The sequence below is a fragment of the Ctenopharyngodon idella genome, chromosome 7, assembly GCF_019924925.1.
Source record: "Ctenopharyngodon idella isolate HZGC_01 chromosome 7, HZGC01, whole genome shotgun sequence".
NCBI lineage: Eukaryota > Metazoa > Chordata > Actinopteri > Cypriniformes > Xenocyprididae > Ctenopharyngodon > Ctenopharyngodon idella.
In genome coordinates this window covers 1,439,855-1,459,277 of record NC_067226.1, presented here as the reverse complement: position 1 = coordinate 1,459,277, position 19,423 = coordinate 1,439,855, and the positions used below count along the sequence as shown (strand labels likewise).

At 43.9% G+C, this 19,423-nt stretch overlaps 1 protein-coding gene across 5 annotated transcripts in view; it reads right to left on the bottom strand.

Annotated features, from left to right (window-relative positions):
- The window catches only part of htr2cl1 (5-hydroxytryptamine (serotonin) receptor 2C, G protein-coupled-like 1), a 228,813-nt gene that overhangs the window by 36,990 nt on the left and 172,400 nt on the right, over positions 1 to 19,423 (bottom strand). For all 5 annotated transcript variants that reach the window (XM_051900733.1, XM_051900735.1, XM_051900734.1 and 2 more), the window contains one exon: positions 19,285 to 19,386. The gene's annotated coding sequence lies outside the window, so the exon portion shown is untranslated. The remainder of the gene's footprint in view (positions 1 to 19,284; positions 19,387 to 19,423) is intronic.

The following is a 19,423-nucleotide window of genomic DNA, read 5'->3' as shown; positions in this document are numbered from 1 at the left end:
TTCCCATGCCAAATTGAAGCTGTATTCGCTGCAAAAGGAGGCCCTACACTATACCAATAAATTTTTGTGGTCTAAAACCAGGTGTTTTATTTTAATTTTCCAACCCCTGTAGATAGACAGAGAGAGAGAGAGAGAGAGAGAGAGATAGACAGACAGACAGACAGTACTAGAAATGTCTGATAGCATATAATTTTTGGAGTGGTGGATCGCCATCAAACAACATCCTCTAGCCCAGCCAGTAGCATGTGCTGTAGGTAAGGTTGTCTTCACTTAGCATCATTCATGCTGTCCTTGTGGACAATCCCCTGTGATTTTCCTACAACAAAGCGAGTTACTAAAGCCTCTGATATGGCTAGCAAAAGAACAGAGAGCATGAATCCTCATTAGCAAAAAGCCCTTGTCGTAGGGCATTCAGTGCGCCCTCTGCATACTCCCTTGGCATGACAAAACGGCAATAGGACAAGGACACCTTGCATTTCATTAAGGATACAACTTGTAGCTGTGCCTCAAATCAAAAACCCAAAGATGACTGAGAGAATGTCCTGGTAAATGTGAAGTTAATTTAATTTGTAAGGATATTCCTAGGCATCTATGACCATCAATGGACTTAATACTACAGGAAGAAATGAAAATGTGATTGGTTTTACACTGTATGCTTAATCATATAAAAAACACTGTTAGAGGCCCATGAGGGAAAATATATATTATATATAAAAATGGGAAAACTGTGGTGTTGCAGTGATGGCATCAGAAAGCTGAATGATTACTGTGTTCATTTGATTTTATAATAGTGGTACTGTTGGGAAATAAATTAAAGTCCACTTAAAAAAAACAGAGACACTTCAGTTTTAGGGCATGTGGTCTGGTCTATAAATACTCCCTTCCCTTTTGGGTTGTCCTAACTTGTATCTCAGTGATGCTCTATTATAAATGGTGGTAGGTAAATGGTGCCTGTCAATATCATCAGAATGGGGTGATTAATGAGTGAAGAAAAATGAAATGAATCCTTTTGTAAAGAAGAGCAGAAAAAACAATAATGTCTGGAGTGGAATCCATCGATCAACGTGAAACAGACAGATGGTGCAGAAGATGACAAGTTTCATCTCCCTCTTTGACTTTCTTTCTGTGATTTATGGTGGGTATTAATTGTTGTGATAATGGTTCAAGCCTTTGTGTGAGGATGAGAGAGAGAAAGAAAGACTTATCTAACTCACATCAGTACAAGTGCACACATACAACCAATGTTGAGGGGTGCAGGGTCACAGATCCTCCATAAGTCAAGTGAGAGGTCTAAGTACAGAAACAGCCATTTATTCTTAAATAAAAAACAGCCATTTATTCTCATCATCTTCATCTTAAAAATGAGGAACAGACATTTGGAGGATGTTCACAGTCTGTTCTGATTGCCACACTATCACAACTCTCATGAATCATCCAACAAATTCTGGTGCCTTTGGCATTTAGGCCGCCTAAAACCATAATTATGTCGCAAGCATGTGAGTGTGTGTTTGCTGAGGAATGTTGTGAGAGACTATGGTAATTAGGATTTGTTTATTCGGAAACTTTACTTGCTGACACAAATCCAACGGCTTTCATTGCCCACACACAGACCCTGTGAATAAATAAATAAACAAACAAATAAATGGATAAGAAACAGCACTAAAAGTCGGCTGCTTTAGTGCTGAAAGTCCTACATCTCTTTGAGTTCTTTCACTAAACTAGCCACTTGAAAGGACATATAATAATTTATCATCATGAAGGCTTTGACACAGTTTGTGTGTTCTGCCTCATTTCTAGCACGTAACCAAGGCCGTTTCTGCACCCACTGCTGCTTTTGACTTAGCACTGACCATTTAGCTCTAAAGAAAACCTCATGCTTACAGCTTAGTTCCTCTGGCTCCTTGTACTGTAGTGGAAAAAGCTGATAATTCTTCAGCTGATTTTACAGGCGAGCCAATGTCACTGAATTCAACACTGTTCTCTGCAATTGCGGAGAAACTTTCTCTCTTTTGTGTATTGTCTTTTTGCTCTCTAAACAAACAAGACAGCAACCAGGAGTGGCAAGTGCTTATTTTGAAAATCTTTCTATAATGGTGTGTCCTAACAGGGTCCCGTTTACGGGATTTGTGTCATTTTGTCATCCCCTTCACCTCTTTGAACATCCCTCTGGGCTTTTTCTCAGTGTTTGCTCTCAGGAAGCTCCTGGCTTCATGCACCCAAACTGAGGTGAGAGTTGTTCTCACTTTCATAGTTTCCATGAAGGCTATGAAGGGAATACTGAATGAACTGCCATCAGGATGAAAAGAGAGTGGAAGAATGAAGAACATTAAGATAGCTTTGTGCAACAGTCTTTGTCATTGTTCTTGCTCATAATTATTCAACATGCAGCATTTGCATAATTTCACTTGTGATGTCTGTCATTTGGTCACATTGTCATGAGACATTAACTGTGCAAAATCCTCACTCACTCACTCACTCACTCACTAAACTACCCCTGGATTTCTTTAGTCAGGCATTCATCCATTCATTCACTCACTCATTCATCACTCCCTCATTTACATGCTTACTCGTTTACTTGCTTCCTCATTCATTTGCATATTAATTAATTCATGCATTCTCTAGTCTCTACCCCCAGTCCACACCAGCATCTGTGTCATCTAGCCCAGAGCACATCCTACCATCACCCTGCACTACGGAGACTACGCCAGAGTCTGCCCGCCTCAACAAAGAAACCAGTGAGGAGTACAGCACCAATGATCACCCAGGAGCTGAAGCCCAACTGTGAGTCTGACCAGGGGTGTGAGCCGGCAAAATCCATGCCAGTAGGAGTCTTGGTGGAGCCTGACACTAAGGACTAGCTGATCGATTGGGACAGCAAAGTATTGCTTCCTACCCTGCCTCACCCTGAATGATCTGCATCTTCATCACCGCTGGTTTTACCCAGCATAGAGACTGTTTTAACACCACTGATCCTGCCCAGCCTCCCTCTCCAACCTCCACTGCAAGATTCAGCCAGTCCTTCAGTCACGCCTCAGCTGGTTTCCTTCCATCCCTCATCTTCTCTCCAAACGCCTTGCTGTGTGGAGAAGCCTCAGGCCCTTTCGGTCGCCATCTTCGCCCAAGCGAGTGGATCCCCTGGCTCTGCCACCAGCTACTGATCTCTTTGCTTCACCTTAGCCCATCGACCTGTCGGCTCCACCTTGGCTCCTCCCACCCTCTGCTCCACCAGAGACCCTCAGCCTTGCGGCTCCATCAGGTTACAAGCACCATCCATGGTCAGTCATCACCCTGCCTGCACCACAGTCTTGCGAGCCTTCCGCTGTGCTCCATCTCTCCATCCCTACAGCTTCAGTGGACTCCTCCTTCTCCCTTGCTCCTTGGTCACACTGGCTCCGGCTCAGCCCTCAGGCGCACTGGATCCTCCTCGGACGCTCGTCGACACAGCTCCGCCTTGGTCTTCAGTGCCATTGGTGTTGCTTCGTCTGTGCCTTGGGCTCCCCTAACTAAACAGTTTATTTGTTCTCTGGATTACCTGTGTTGAACTATTTGTAGCAAATCAGCTCAAAGGGGAAATATTAATAATTATTCATAACTCATTATGATTATTAATTATGATTAATTATGAATATTGGAATCAGTTAATCAGATTAACTTGATGTAGCTACATTAAAATTATAATCAATAAATCAGTTCATCCTGTGAACACTCAAGTATTGATTATTAAAGAGGTGTGTAAACTCGCAAGTACAATGTCAGAAACAGTAATTTGCTCTGGTCCCCTTCCTGTTCGTCAGAGTGATGAGATAGTTAGCAGATTATCATCACTCAATGGCTGGCTGTCTAAGTGGTGTCCGCAGAATAACATAGGTTTCATGGACCATTGGAAAAGTTTTTGGGGCAGACCTGACCTGTTGAAAAGAGATGGTATTCATCCTTCCTGGGATGGTGCTGATCTTTCTAGTAATATGGCACATAGTCTTAGAGCTGAAACATGTACAAACTGGGGCCCAGGTCAGGAAGCAGCAGACAGACTGGCTAAACCGACCGTCTGCTAGCTGCCTCACATTACAGAAGTCACATAATTCCCAACACATAGAACCTTTTTCACCTAGATATTATCACATAGAGACTGTGTCTGTACCCCGAATTAGTAAATACAAAAAACTTTCAAACCCATTTAAGGGTAAAAATTTAATTGATGTTCAACAAATAAAAAACAGAAATAATACTGATAAACAAATGATAAAGCTTGGGTTGCTGAATATTAGATCCCTTTCTTCAAAAGCACTTATTGTAAATTATATTATCACAGACAATAATCTAGATTTGCTGTGTTTGACAGAAATCTGGCTAAAACCAGACTATTACATTACTTTAAATGTGTCTAGCCCTCAAGGTTACGATCATCGACACAATCCTCGTCAGAAAGGCAAAGGGGGAGGTGTTGCTGTAATTTATAGTAATATCTTCAGTATTACTCAAAAGTCTTTCAAATATAATTCCTTCAAAGTGATGGTGCTTTATGTAACATTATGTAAGTTGACATTTGTGCTGGCTACTGTATACAGGCCACCAGGGCACCATACAGACTTTATCAAAGAATTTGCTGATTTTCTATCGGAGTTAGTACTAGCTGCGGATAAAGTTCTTGTTGTTGGTGATTTTAATATCCATAAAGACGCATTAGGATTGGCATTTATAGACATTCTAAACTCTATTGGAGTTAGACAACACGTGTCAGGACCCACTCATTGTCATTATCATACTTTAGATCTAATATTGTCACATGGAATCGATATTGATGCCGTTGAAATTCTGCAGCAGAGCGATGACATCTCAGATCATTATTTAGTCTCATGTATACTACATTTAGCCAAGGCTGCAAAACCGCCACCCTGCCATAAATATGGTAGAACCATCACTTCTACCACTAAAGATCGCTTTATAAATAATCTTCCTGATCAGTTTCATTGCCTTAGCATACCAGACAGCTTAGAAGACCTCGATGTTGCAACAGAAAAATGTCTTTTCCAGCACATTAGACTCAGTTGCTCCTCTGCGCTTAAAGAAGATTAAGGGAACTAATCCAACACCGTGGTACAATGAGCACACTCGGGCTCTTAAGAGAGCTGCCAGAAAAATGGAGCGCAGCTGGAAGAAAACAAAACTAGAAGTTTTTCGCATTTTGTGGAGAGAGAGAATGATTGAGTACAGAAAGGCCTTAAAAACTGCTAGATCTGCTTATTTCTCAAATCTTTTAGAAGAAAATAAACACAACCCTAGGTATTTATTTGATACAGTGGCTAAATTAACGAGAAATAGAGCTTCAACTTCTGATGCTTCCAAACAGCACAGCAGTAATAACTTTATGAACTTCTTTACTTGCAAGATTGACAATATTAGAGAGAAATTTATAACCATGTAACCGTCTACTACAGTATCGCGTCAGACAGTGCACTGTAGTGTCCCTAAGGAAAATACCATTCATTCATTGCTATAGGAGAGGAAGAATTGTCTAAACTTGTTAAATCATCAAAATCAACAACATGTATGTTAGACCCTATACCGACTAAGCTATTGAAAGAGATGCTTCCAGAGGTCATAGATCCTCTTCTTAATATCATTAATTCATCTTTATCACTAGGATACGTACCCAAAACTTTTAAGCTGGCTATTATTAAAAAACCACAACTTGATCCTAGAGAATTAGTAAATTACAGGCCGATCTCGAATCTACCTTTTCTGTCAAAAATACTAGAAAAGGCAGTTTCATCGCAACTACGTTCCTTCTTGGAAAGAAATGGTATCTGTGAGGATTTCCAGTCAGGATTTAGACTGTACCATAGTACTGAGACTGCTCTCATTAGAGTTACAAATGATTTGCTCTTATCATCCGATCATGGTTGTATCTCTCTATTAGTGTTACTAGATCTCAGTGCTGCCTTTGACACTATCGACCACAATATTCTTTTGAATAGACTTGAAAATTATGTTGGCATTAGTGGAATTGCATTGGCATGGTTCAAATCATACTTATCTGACCGTTATCAGTTTGTCGTAGTAAACAAAGAGATGTCATATCAATCACAAGTTCAATATGGAGTACTGCAAGGCTCAGTACTAGGACCGTTGCTTTTCACTCTGTACATGCTCCCCTTGGGAGATATCATTAGGAAGCATGGCATTAGTTCCCTTTCGAAAGGGAACTTTAACTCTGCGTTTACCGTTTACCTCTATGGGGAACTGTCACTCGTGACAGATGCCCGAATGCCAAAGAATCACACCACTCCAATCCTATTGGCCGGCGACAGCCTATGACGTCATCATAGCACGAACCCGGAGTATAAAGGGAGTGCCTGAGGAAGCAGTCGACATCTTCTCGTCTTTCGGGACTGTTCTGTCTATGCCATTGTTTTCAACACCGGTAAAGAATTACTCTATATATGCCTTACAAACGTTCAGGAGAATGTGTTCATCCGTGTCCCAGGTTTTTGACACTTGATTTACATGTTTCTGGCGTTTTTTCTGTCTGGAGAGGAGTGCGCATAGATGGTGCTTGAGGGCGCTGTCGGTGTGTTTGTCTGTTGTTTACTGTGAGTGTCTCACTATCGGGACGCTCCGTTCTCGTTCGGCACTCTTCTCGAGGGAAGAGGTGTCTGCATCTGTGCCTGGTGATTCTAGCCCCATGTGTGCTGAGGCAATACGGCGGCTGCAATCGTAGTGAGCGCTCCTCTGGCTGCTGGGTATGTGGATCCGCTGTGTTTCTGGGACGCACTTTTCGGCGTGCTGCTGCCGCCGTGAGAGCGCATTAAGAAAGAAAAGGGGCCGCACGCGGATGGCTCGACGAACGGTTCCTTTCTGTCCATGAATGTTGCGGCTCCCATAGACTCTTCATTCCTTCCTGATCTCCGCGTTTGAGATCGGGAGGGCATGGAAAACCCCCTTAGCCATTCAGATTTGGATCTGAGCCAGACAGACGGGAGGAGGAAGAAGCCAGAGTGAGATGGGTGACCGATTGTAAAGACTGTAGCGTTTGTAATCGATCCCCCAGCTATTTAGAGGGCGATTTATATCTACCCTCTCTTCTTCTTCTTTCACCTCCTATATATATATATATATATATATATATACATATATATGTGTGTATATATATTTTATATCATGCTCAGGTGCGTCTTTTACAGTTAGGCTGACGGCTGGGCCTTTGATAATATTTTTTTCTAAAGGCTGTCGTCTGGCTTGATAGTGAAAGTGCTTTTAGGCTTAAAAGAACTTTTTGATTTCATCCTTCTTCATGTATAAAATAAGGAGGGAAAATCTTCGTTCTACGAGCCGCAGGAAGGTAAGCTGGGTCTATATTTTTGTATATAAAAAATGTAGACCTTGTTTTTCCTGTATAGCTTTCCTGAGCATGTAGTCAGTAAAGTTAGAAGGGGTTCTTTTGGGCAAAATAACTGTAGCATTAGGTTGGCTAATTTTCAAAACATGCAGACCGCTTTATGGCCGCTTTTTTGTAGCCTCCTATGTTAGAGTAGCTTCTCAGCTAATACTCTAGTTTGGTTTGAGTTAGCACTCGTCACTTCAGTTATTTGTGTGCAGGTCGGCTTTATCGGCCGCCTGACACTGTTTGCTTGTAGTGCTTCATTTTCTCCTCATATTTGAAGGATTCAAAATGGAGCCCAAGCTTTGTTTGTCCCAGTAGGCCTTAGCTAGCGGCTAGGCTAGAGCTAGGTTTAGGTGCTTGTTTGTTACATCACCCTTATTATTACTATCCCTATGAGGTTGTATAGTTCCTAGTTCTGGCCTCCTCCTGAGGGAGTTGCTGGCCGTATGCCCATTTCCCCTTTGATATTATGTAGGTGCTATGGCTGAGGTTAACAGCTAAGATTATAGGCTGTTATTAGCCTTCCTGGTGCTGTTTTTCCCAGGTGTTAGGCCCTTATCTTTGAGAAGATAAGTTATGCATTACTGCTAGGCCCCACTTTGTAGAACTTTGTCATGCTTATAACGTCCTCGCATGAGCCCCTTGAGTTATATTCAAGTTTGAGTATACGGTGCTAAATGTTTTTAGCTTTCGTTCTCAAGGGTTCAATACAGATCTCAGATCTGTTTTGTGAAAACATTAATCCTGTTTGGATGGCATGTATTATAAAGCATTTACCTTTGCTTTGGGTTCTAAGCTTTAGCCCTACATACTTTCATATATGTGAGCTTACTCTAGTGCTGCCACAGGTTAGCACCTGGTTCCGTGATAGCAGGCTGTGATTAGCCTCTATCTAAGAACGTGGTGTTTTGTTGTACTCCCCGGTTAGGGTTTGTGTTCCACTGAGTGCATCACCTGTTGGATTGCACACTCAGGTTGAGTGTAGAGAGTCTTATTCTGGTTAGAATAGTATGATCTCTGTTAGCTCCCATTCGATCATGACCACAGCAGCTGTTTTACATATACTGTTAAGTCTGTTGGCTCTTTTTGATAGCCTCTTTCTGAGTACAGCTTGTATCTCGGGCGCTGTTGATTTACGATCACGAGTTTGCTCACGTATCTTAGCACTGCCTCAGGCTTATGCTCATGTTTGTTTGAGGTGGTAGGCCTTGTGGGCCTCCCTTAGACCATGATAGCATGTTTATTTGTACCATGTACATTGCCTGTTGGAATGTGAAGGCTTAGCTCAGGTTGTGTAGCTAGTTACCCACAATTGGCTTGTTGGGTCTAGAGCTGGTCCCCTTTGAGCTTGGTCCCTATTTATGACCACTGGCTGGCGCCACATGGTACTAAAAGTAGTGGGCCCTGCCAGGCCTCCTTTTCAGTTTTTATGTTGGCCCAGCTGGTTTGGTTATATTTAGACTCATTTCCATGGTTCAGTCTTGTTTGCTGACTCACACCGCCATCGGCCACTCCTACCTCTGTAGAGTAGGCCCTAGGTCAGGCCTCTCATAGAGCACTGTGGCGCAGTGTGTACTCCTCTTATCCAAGTGTTAAGGTGTCTTATCGAGTACTTGGCCTACTGGCTGGTTTAGTCATGAAGCTACGACTGGCTGATGCCATGTGTTCATGGAGGTTGAAGGCCCCACAAGGGCCTCCTTTCAGTTTGCATGTTGGCACAGTTGTGTGTTGGTTTCTATGTGACTCATCACCATGGATGGGTCGTGATTGCCACTAGCTGACGCCATGTGTTTCGAGTCGTAGGCCTTTGTAGGCCTCCTATGTATCATGCTGGAGCTTGGCTGTGTATTCCTCTCATTTAGAGAGTAAAAGGTGCTTTTACTGAGTACATGTTCTGAGTGGCTTGCCTCTCAGGGTGAGTTCTTGTGTTAAAACCAGCTGGTTGTTCGGTTTTATGCATTTACTTCCTTGAGCATGGTCTCCTTTAGCTCTGGTTGAGCTAAGTAGTTACCTTGTTTTTAACTCGGTTCTATTTTGCTCCTAGAACTTTAGTGGCTGCTAGCTGACGCCGCGTGTGACAGGTAGGCCCTCGGGGCCTCCTTTGGGAACATGCTGGCATATACCTTTTACATTTCTTTTATATTCTTTACTGAAGACAGTAAAAGGGACTTTATGTCGCTGGCTGGCCAGGGCTCTGGTTGACTCATTAACCTCCCTTGTAGTCGGTTTGTTCTGCCACGAGCTGATGCCACGTGTCTGCTGAGGTTATAGGCCCATGGGGCCTTCTTTAGCACGTGATGGCGTACGCTGTACTCCTCTTGCTTAAAGAGTAAAAAGGTTCTTTACCAAGTACACTGCTCGCTGGATTGTGTTGGATGGACTGTTTTGTGGACACTCACAGCTACTTAATTACATGGTTGGTCGTGCGCCCAGCATGTTATGTTTTCAGGTGAGTGGCCTTATGGGCCACCCTGGAATACCGCCATGCGGTTTGAGTTTCTGCTGTGATATTTAGTTCTTCTTCTAGAACTTTAGTTATGTTGAGGGCCCTTTTTTCCGGCCTCCATGACTATGTGCCTACAGTATGGTCTGTCTGTTAGGGTGAGCTTCGTACTTCCCTTTGGGTTGACTGTGTAATTGTGCTTAGCTCCCTAAGCTGGTCATTGGTTGTAGACTTCTATGAAGTCTCCCGTTGAGACCAGCCTTAGGCTGGTTTGTGCTCCCCTGTACCAGGGTTTTTCTAGCGCACAGCCTCCTCAGTGCTTTAAGCAGACACTGAGTAGATCCTAGGATGAGCGGATTATACTCCCCTCAATACGAGGGTTTATAGCGCTCAGCTGAGTTCTGCTCTCCAGGATGCCCTTCTCTGCGCGTGGGTTTGAGTTGCTCACTCAGATTAGTACGGCCTCCTTGGTGGCGCTGAGGGTGACTTTGTTCCCCTCTAGTGACTGGCCAGGGTTCCTTTTGGTCTCCTGGCCACATTCCCTTTAAGGGACCACCTTCCACGGAATGCTGGTCCCAGATGCCTTGAGCAGCCTTGGAAGGCTTTCTGCGGAAGGCCTCTTTTAGGCTCAGCTTGGGCTGTTGGCCGTAGGGAATGCTGTCACTGACAGCCTTGCGTGACCCGAAGGGGAGATGCTCCCGGCATTTCTCTGGAACTGCCGGACGTTTGTCTGGTCACTTGGCATGCACTCTCCTTTAGCATGGCGGCGTGGGTATATCGTTCCCCATAGTGGTAAACGCAGAGTTGAAGTTCCCTTTCGAAAGGGAACATCTCAGGTTACGTATGTAACCATGGTTCCCTGAGAACAGGGAACGAGACTCTGCGTTGCCCTGCCATGCTTTGGGCTGCCTGCTGAACAGTCCCTCAAGACGAGTAGGTGTCGACTGCTTCCTCAGGCGCTCCCTTTATACTCCGGGTTCGCGCTATGATGACGTCATAGGCTGTCGCCTGCCAATAGGATTGGAGTGGTGTGATTCTTTGGCATTCGGACACCTGTCACGAGTGACGGTTCCCCATAGCGGTAAATGGTAAACGCAGAGTCTCGTTCCCTGTTCTCAGGGAACCATGGTTACATACGTAACCTGAGATGTTTTCACTGTTACGCTGATGATACTCAGTTCTATATTTCTTTGAGCCCTGACGAAACTTGCCAATTCACAAAATTAATGGAATGCATAGCTGATATAAAAAAATTGGATGACCAATAGTTTCTTACTGCTAAATTCAGAAAAAACAGAGATTCTAATTTTTGGACCAAAAACTTCTTCACGTAATAACCTAGAATACTGTCTAACACTTGATGGCTGCTCTATCTTTGTCGTCAGTTAGGAACCTGGTGTGCTCTTTGATACCAATATTTTATTTGAAAGCCATGTTTCTAGCATCTGTAAAACCGCAATCTTCCATCTTAAAAATATATCTAAACTACGACATATGCTCTCAATGAGGAATGCGGAACAGTTAGTTCATGCGTTCATGACCTCAAGGCTAGATTACTGTAACGCTCTACTGGGTGGTTGTTCCGCTTGCCTGTTAAACAAACTACAGCTGGTCCAAAACGCAACAGCTAGAGTTCTTACTAGAACCAGGAAGTATGACCATATTAGCCCGGTTCTATCAACACTGCATTGGCTCCCTATTAAACGTTGTATGGATTTTAAAATCTTACTACTTACCTACAAAGCACTAAATGGTTTAGCTCCCCAGTACCTGAGCGAGCTCTTAATGCATTATAGTCCTTCACGTCTATTGCGATCTCAGAATTCAGGCCAGTTGATAATACCTAGAGTATCAAAATTAACCGCAGGCGGTAGATCTTTTTCCTATTTAGCACCTAAACTTTGGAACAGTCTTCCTATCGCTGTTCAGGAAGCAGACACACTCTGTCAGTTTAAATCTAGACTAAAAACACATCTGTTTACACTTGCATACACATAACACATTATCTACTTCTATAATTCAATTCATGTAAATTGTTAGGCTGCATAGATTAGTTCAGCCGGAACCGGGAACACTTCCCATAACACCTGATGTACTCGCTACATCATAAGAAGAATAGCGTCTACGCTAATATTAGTCTCTCTCTGTTTATCCCGAGGTTTGGACCTGCATCTAGACATGACGATAACGCAGCCCTGAAGTGTCAACTAAACTATCCCCTGCGAAGGCCTCCTTCCCTTCCCTTTCCCTATGTATAGATAAAACGTTATCAAATTATTCCAGTTCACATAGATCCGCGGACACAGCTAATTTTTCTGTATTATGCGGACCAGACAAGTAATTTGGCAAATATCACTTTTTAAAAAAAAAAAAAAAAAGACCAAGCTTCTGCGCACATACACACTCAAACACGCAAACCTATAGACTAAACACGTAAATGAACGGCAAGAATGCATTAAAGGTATTCGGTTTTTCAGTAGGAAACGTGTCATTTAAGTGGCCCCTAAAGTAATAATTAACAATTTTTACAACGGAATTGATTCAATCAAAAACCAACTTTAGCTCAATAATAATTTTCCTATTGTCACTGTGAAGCTTCTTTGAAACAATATGTATTGTGAAAAGCGCTATATAAATGAAGATGACTTGACTAATTCTTGACTTGACTAATTCTAAGAGAATGGTATTTTTTTCATGGCCACAGAAAAATAATTCTTTCTTAGCATTTACAGTGCTTAGAGCTGATAATAAGATCTGATCATTTAAGAGACAATCTATTGCAGACAGAGAGTCAGAACTAAATATGTATTGTGCACAAGTTTTATTAACTAAATCACGAACACTGTCATGCCGCTTGAGAAAAAAAAAAAAGTATTTTTATTTTGTTTCAGCAGTACAGCGTTATCTGTTTATATTTGTAACCATAGTGACATAATACCGGCGCACGTCATGTATCAGGAAGTAGATCGCCGTGCGGTAGTCAGTTGCAGCAGTGTGCGAGCTCTACCAGTCATCCGTTTCTCAGGCGATCGCTTTTTCCTCTTCCCTTTTGCTAAAGCAACGTCTGTGAGTATTTCTTATCATGTAATATTAGGATAGTGCCTATTTTCATCTTTTGTAAGATTATTGAGATGGCTAAGTTAGCTTTATGTTTATTGCTGCCGGTTGTTTACTAGCTCGATTGCGTTTATCATATAGACCACCGCTGTGTAGATAATCCGTGCTGTTTTCTCTGTCACTTTGTATTTGTATTTAATATTAATATGTATCTCATTTGTATTGTATTACAGTTTCACAATATTCCCAGTAAACTTTATGGAAATGAATCGTCTGTGTCCTGGAGTTTCTTGGGAGTGTTTAAGCTGAATGGAGCATAGTCCATGACAGTGAAAAGACGGTGACGCAGCTAACGAGGGTCACAAGGATCGCCATCTTACGGAGCAACTCAATACCAAGAGATAAGTGGCTAACGCTACAGCGCCCTGTCAGCTACGCAATAGCTTTCTTCTCCTGTTATTGACAACGCAGTGAGTCACAATGTCACAACAAAGCAACAGTAGAAAAGGGAACGAACATATCCAGTCTGAGACTGTGCGTTCAAGAAGCAGTCATTTATCTGGTATATCGTCCAGCTCGAAGATTAGTATGGCTGTCGCCATGGCAAAGGCGAAGGCTGAAGCAGCGCAAGCTAGAGCAGCACACACGCAGAAGGAAATCGAACTTAAAGTAGAGCAGGCTTGTGTTCAAGCTAATCTTGATGCATTAAATGATGAGAAAGAAAAGGATGCCGCCATAGCAGAGGCGAATGCCCTCGTGGCCGGTCTACAAGATATGTGTTTTGAAGTATGCAGTAAGGCTAGCAGCCAGGTTCCTCAATCGGTCAAAGTCCAGCGAGTCGCCGCTTATGTGTCGGTACAAGCCAGCCTATGCAACAGAGGTTTATCAGTCAGAAGAGGTAGTGATTATGCTTTGCCAACGCTGCATTCTCCACATTCTCAACCTAATGATACTATCTTCTCAATGCCTCACCCACTCAGCGCGAGTCAAAATCAAGCTGCTGCTTCAGACATTATGCCACATCAAGTTCATCAAGCTCCTCAAACCAGTGGAGCACCACTACAACAAAGCTACAATCAAGCGCTTAACTCTTTCCCAGTTCTTCAGCGTGGTGGGAGTCGTTCGCATAAGAACGTCAAAGCGGATCCCTCGCCTCCTGCGTGCACACATGCTCACAAGACACCTTATGGAGCTAGCTATGACCATTCTACATCCACTGGAGATCTCATCAAATACCTAGGTCGTAGCAGCCTGGTGACTTCAGGTCTAACTGCATATGATGACCAGCCAATGAACTATTTGGCCTGGAAAACATTGTTCCTGAATGCTATCACAGATCTAGACCTGTCTGCTGCAGGAGAACTTGACCTCCTCACCTATCTAGGAAAAGAGTCGACAGAACAAGTAAGAAGAATTAAAACAGTCAACATTAAAGATCCAGCATTGATCCAGGATTGCGCATGGCATGGGAACACCTAGACGAAATATATGGCTCACCAGAGGCCGTCGAACAGGCTTTGTTCAACAAGCTAGAAAACTTTCCGAAGGTTACAACAAAGGATCCACAAAGACTCAGGGATCTAGCCGACCTGTTGTCGGAGCTACAAGCGGCCAAAGAAGACGGCTACCTTGCAGGCTTGTCGTATTTGGATACCTCCAGAGGTATTAAGCCCATTATCGAGAAACTTCCATACAACATGCAAGAAAAGTGGCTTTACCTTGGCACAAGATACAAACAGGAACATTTCGTTAGCTTTCCACCTTTCTCCGTGTTGGTAGACTTCATCGCCATGAAGGCAAGGGCTCGCACTGACCCAAGTTTTAACTTCTTCACGCAAGCTCCAGCAGAGAGAAAGAGTAAGTGGGAGAAACCTACTAAGACTAAGAACCTACTAACTGTATACGTTCACAAGACGCAGGTCTCAGGAACTGCTAAGGTGCTAAACTGCTAAATGTACAGAGTGTGGGAGTGTGGCTCATGTGACAGCACTTAACCCCTACCCACCTACCTGGAAATCTAAGTCGTCCCCTTCCACTTCAGAGGATGGCAGGGAGGTGGACAAAGCAGAAATCCGGGAGGTCAAGTCGACGTGCACTCAAGTACGTGGTGAAGGATTGAGTGCCAGAACATGTGCTAAGATCTGCCTTGTCAGTGTGTTCCCCAACGGCTGCAGGAAGGAGTCCAAGAGAATGTACGCCATACTAGACGAACAGAGCAATTGCTCCCTGGCGCGGTCGGAGTTCTTTGAGGTTTTTAAGATCTCTGGAAGTTCCTACTCATGTACCCTCAAGACCTGTGTGGGGTGTTCAGAGACGTTGGGGAGGAGAGCCAGCCGTTACACTGTGGAGTCGGTGGACAAGAAAATAAGCATTCACCTGCCTACACTCCTGGAATGCAACCAAATCCCTAACGTTCGCACCGAGATTCCTATGCTGGAAGCAGCCTACCATCATGCCCACCTGAAGTGCATCGCTGACAAGATTCCGCCATTAGATCCAGACGCCAAAATTCTCCTCTTACTGGGCAGAGACATCTTACAAGTACACAATGTCCGAGAACAGATAAGTGGCCCAGGAGATGCACCGTTTGCGCAAAGGCTTGATCTAGGATGGGTCGTCATCGGTGATGTGTGCCTTGGAGGTGCTCACAGAACACAAGAGGTGAGAAGCTACAAAACAGCCATCTTAGAGAATGGTCGTACGAGTTATCTTCAACCATGCAACAACCTGATCAGAGTGAAAGAGGTATTTGGTCAAGCGTCTAGACCTCAGCATCATCCAGCACCAACCCCCATCCATGGTTCAATGACGCTCTTTGGAGACTGCTTAGGGCAAACTGTCTTCGCTCGTTCTTCCGACGACCATAGACTTGCTCCATCCATGGAGGATCTAGAGTTTCTGAAGATACTGGAAGCTGAGTGCTATCGGGACAGTTCCAAAAGTTGGGTTGCACCTTTACCCTTTCGGTCGCCGAGACAGAGGCTGCCTAACAACAGGAAACAGGTTTTCGACCATCTTGTCTCGCTCCAGCGCTCATTGGGAAAACGACCACAGATGAAAGCCGATTTCCTAGAGTTTATGGAGAAGATGTTCAAGAAGGCACACACTGAAGTCGCACCGCCAGTACAGCCTAGACAAGAGTGTTGATACCTACCCCTGTTCGGTGTGTATCATCCAAGGAAACCAGATAGGATTCGTGTGGTCTTGACAGCAGTGCATCATATGAAGGAGTGTTGCTCAACGATATCTTGCTTACTGGTCCCGACCTTAATAATAGCCTGCTTGGTGTTCTTATGAGGTTTAGGAAGGAACAGGTGGTGATCACTGCCAACATCGAGCACATGTTCCACTGCTTTCTTGTCAAGGAGGACCACCGTGATTTTCTCTGTTTCCTGTGGTACAGGAACAACGACCCTACCTCCAACATCGTGGACTACAGAATGCGGGTTCACCTTTTTGGGAATGGTTCCTCGCCTGCTGTTGCAGTGTACGATCTGCGACGGGCAGCTAAGGAAGCAGAAGCCAACTATGGTAGTGATGCAAGAAGATTCATCGACCGCGAGTTCTATGTTGACAACGCTTTGAAGTCCTTCAGCACAGAGGAAGAGGCCATCAGCGTCCTCGGGCGATCACAGAAGATGCTTGCAGCTTCTAACCTCAGGCTACACAAAATTGCTTCAAATCGACCGGCAGTCATCGAAGCGTTTCCATTTGAAGATCGCACCAAGGACATCAACAGCCCAGATCTCTTTGTTGATGATCTGCCAATACAACATAGCCTTGGATTGTTCTGGAACATGCGCACAGACACCTTCATGTTTCAAATTGAAGGTGACCAGAAGCCATTCACTCACAAAGGAGTACTTTCGACCATGAACAACCTCTACGATCCTCTAGGATTCCTCGCACCCATCACGGTTCATGGAAGACTGATACTCAGAGAACCGACTAAGCAAGCAGAGGATTGGGACACACCTCTTCCCAAAGACATGGAGACTGAATGGACTAGATGGAAACGGTCACTCCGAGACCTGGAGGGACTCCAGATACCACGCCCTTATACGTCATTCTCCACCGCAGGTGCTCTAAGAAGAGAACTCTGTATCTTCGCAGATGCATCGGTCAAGGCAATAGCAGTCGTAGCCTACATCAAGGTGACAAGCCACCAAGAACAGACTGAGATTGGCTTTGTCTTTGGGAAGGCGAAGTTGGCGCCTCAGCCTGATTTAACTATTCCAAGACTTGAGCTTTGTGCGGCTGTACTCGCCATCAAGATTGTTGATAGTTTCAGAGATGAACACAAGGTTCGACAACATCACCTACTACACAGATAGCAAGGTCGTATTGGGATACATCCAGAACCAGTCAAGGGGATTCTATGTCTACGTACACAACAGGATCCAAAGAATCCGTCAACCACCTTGTTCCTGCCCGTGGAAGTACGTTCCAACGCACCTCAACCCAGCTGACATTGGGTCAAAAACTGTGACTTCAGACTTGCTTAGCAGCATAACTTGGCTCAAAGGGCCAGCCTTTCTTCATGAAGTATCTTCGCATTCACCTGAGCTTCAAGAGGCTTATGACCTTATCGACCCTGACGCTGACTCTGAAGTGTGTTCCCAGGTGGTGGCAAGTTTCACTCATGTTACCAGAGATGTGATACATCCACAACGCTTCGAACGCTTCTCCAAGTTCAGCACTCTCCTCACAGCCATAGCTCACCTCATCTACGTGGCTCGTTCTTTCGCCCACTTTACCCAGATTGAATGTCAAGGGTGGCATGTCTGTCGACCTACAGAGGAAGAGTTGTTGAGAGCCAAAGTGTGTATTGTGAAGAGCGTCCAGAACGAGTGCTATTCAGAGGAACTTAAGTGTATCAACTCAGGATCCAACATTCCACTGAGCAGCAGCCTTTGGAAACTGCACCCCATCATGGACCAAAATCAACTTCTTAGAGTAGGAGGTCGTATTGAGCAGTCGGATCTGAGCATGAGCGAGGTTCATCCCATCATCGTTCCTGGCCGGCATCATCTAGCTACCCTGCTTGTGTCTCACTATCACAAAGCAGTGAAACACCAAGGAAGACAGCTGACCGAAGGTGCCATTCGAGCGGCAGGATTCTGGCTGGTGGGAGCTAAACGCTGCATTAGCAGTTTGCTTCACAGATGCGTCACTTGTAGAAGACTGAGGGGAAAAATGGAACATCAGCAGATGGCAGCTCTGCCAGCAGAATGGCTACAAGTAGCACCTCCTTTCACCTATGTAGGTGTCGATGTTTTTGGACCCTGGGAAATTGTCTCACGCCGTACAAGAAGAGGAGTCTCCAACTCTAAACGATGGGCTGTGATACCTACATGTCAAATAGCAATTATTAGAGTATTAATAGACTGTCTGCTTAATATCTGCTAACACTTTATTTTGATGCTCCCCCAACAGACATTCTTCTGACTATAAGTAACTTTGCAAGTACATGCCAACTTATTCTACTAACCCAAACCCTAACATAACAGAGTTGCAAATTAATGAGAGTTGGTTGACATGTAGTTACAAAGTTGCTTATAGTTAGTAGAATGTCTAAAGTAGAAAATTAAAATAAAATGTAACCTAAACAATTCATTAATGCATTCTCTTATTTATTCATTCTCTCACTCGCTCTTCACTTTTTGACATTCATCTATTCATTTCACTGACATTTTCTCACTTGTTCCACCATTTACATTTACTTACTCCCTTAAATAATTTAATCACTCACTGAATTCATTATACATTTATGGATTCATACGTCTAGAGGCCAGGGGTCGTCAGAATGCGCAATGGCGGTGGCAAAATTAAACTGGAGTAAAACTGAAACAACACATTTATTAAATACACTGAAGGAACTGTATCATTGCTATGGACCTTCATCCACACGCTTCTGCTTTTCGGAGGAGGGAGGGGGTAGTATTTAGATGCACAGCCACCAAAAAGGTCAGCTTCCTGTGCCCATCTTTTCCTTATACCTTCCAGCAGTAATATGCTACAAATTAATGCTGTTGCTTGATTAAGAGCATCCCTTTACATAAAAATAGCGCGCATAAGAAATAATGGAACTCCATGTTGACAGGAATAAAAGGCGGCAAACAGGACATAAGCTAATGTGCGCATGTCACAAAGTCATTCCAATTGAAAGCGCCAGCACATGTAAACACCATATCGGATTAGATAATGTCTCATGTAAACAGTCGACTGAATCTTTCAATCGGAATGATTTTAATCGGAATGACAAATGACGTGGCTACAGATTCATCCAATAAAATGACATTCTGTGATCAATATTCTGCTCCAGCAATTGAAATGAATGCAGTAAGTAACATCTGTTCCACCCTGTGAGCCCCTCAACCTTCAGTTTTACAGCGTTCACCTGAGAGCTCCTTCAGCGTGCAGGACTGCAGAGTGAATTGTCAGTAGCTTATCCACAGTCAGCTGTCAATCAGTGCCTGCTCTCCGACTTGAGTGCCGCCCGCTGTGGAAAAGAGACACACTTGATCAGACGCTGTTCT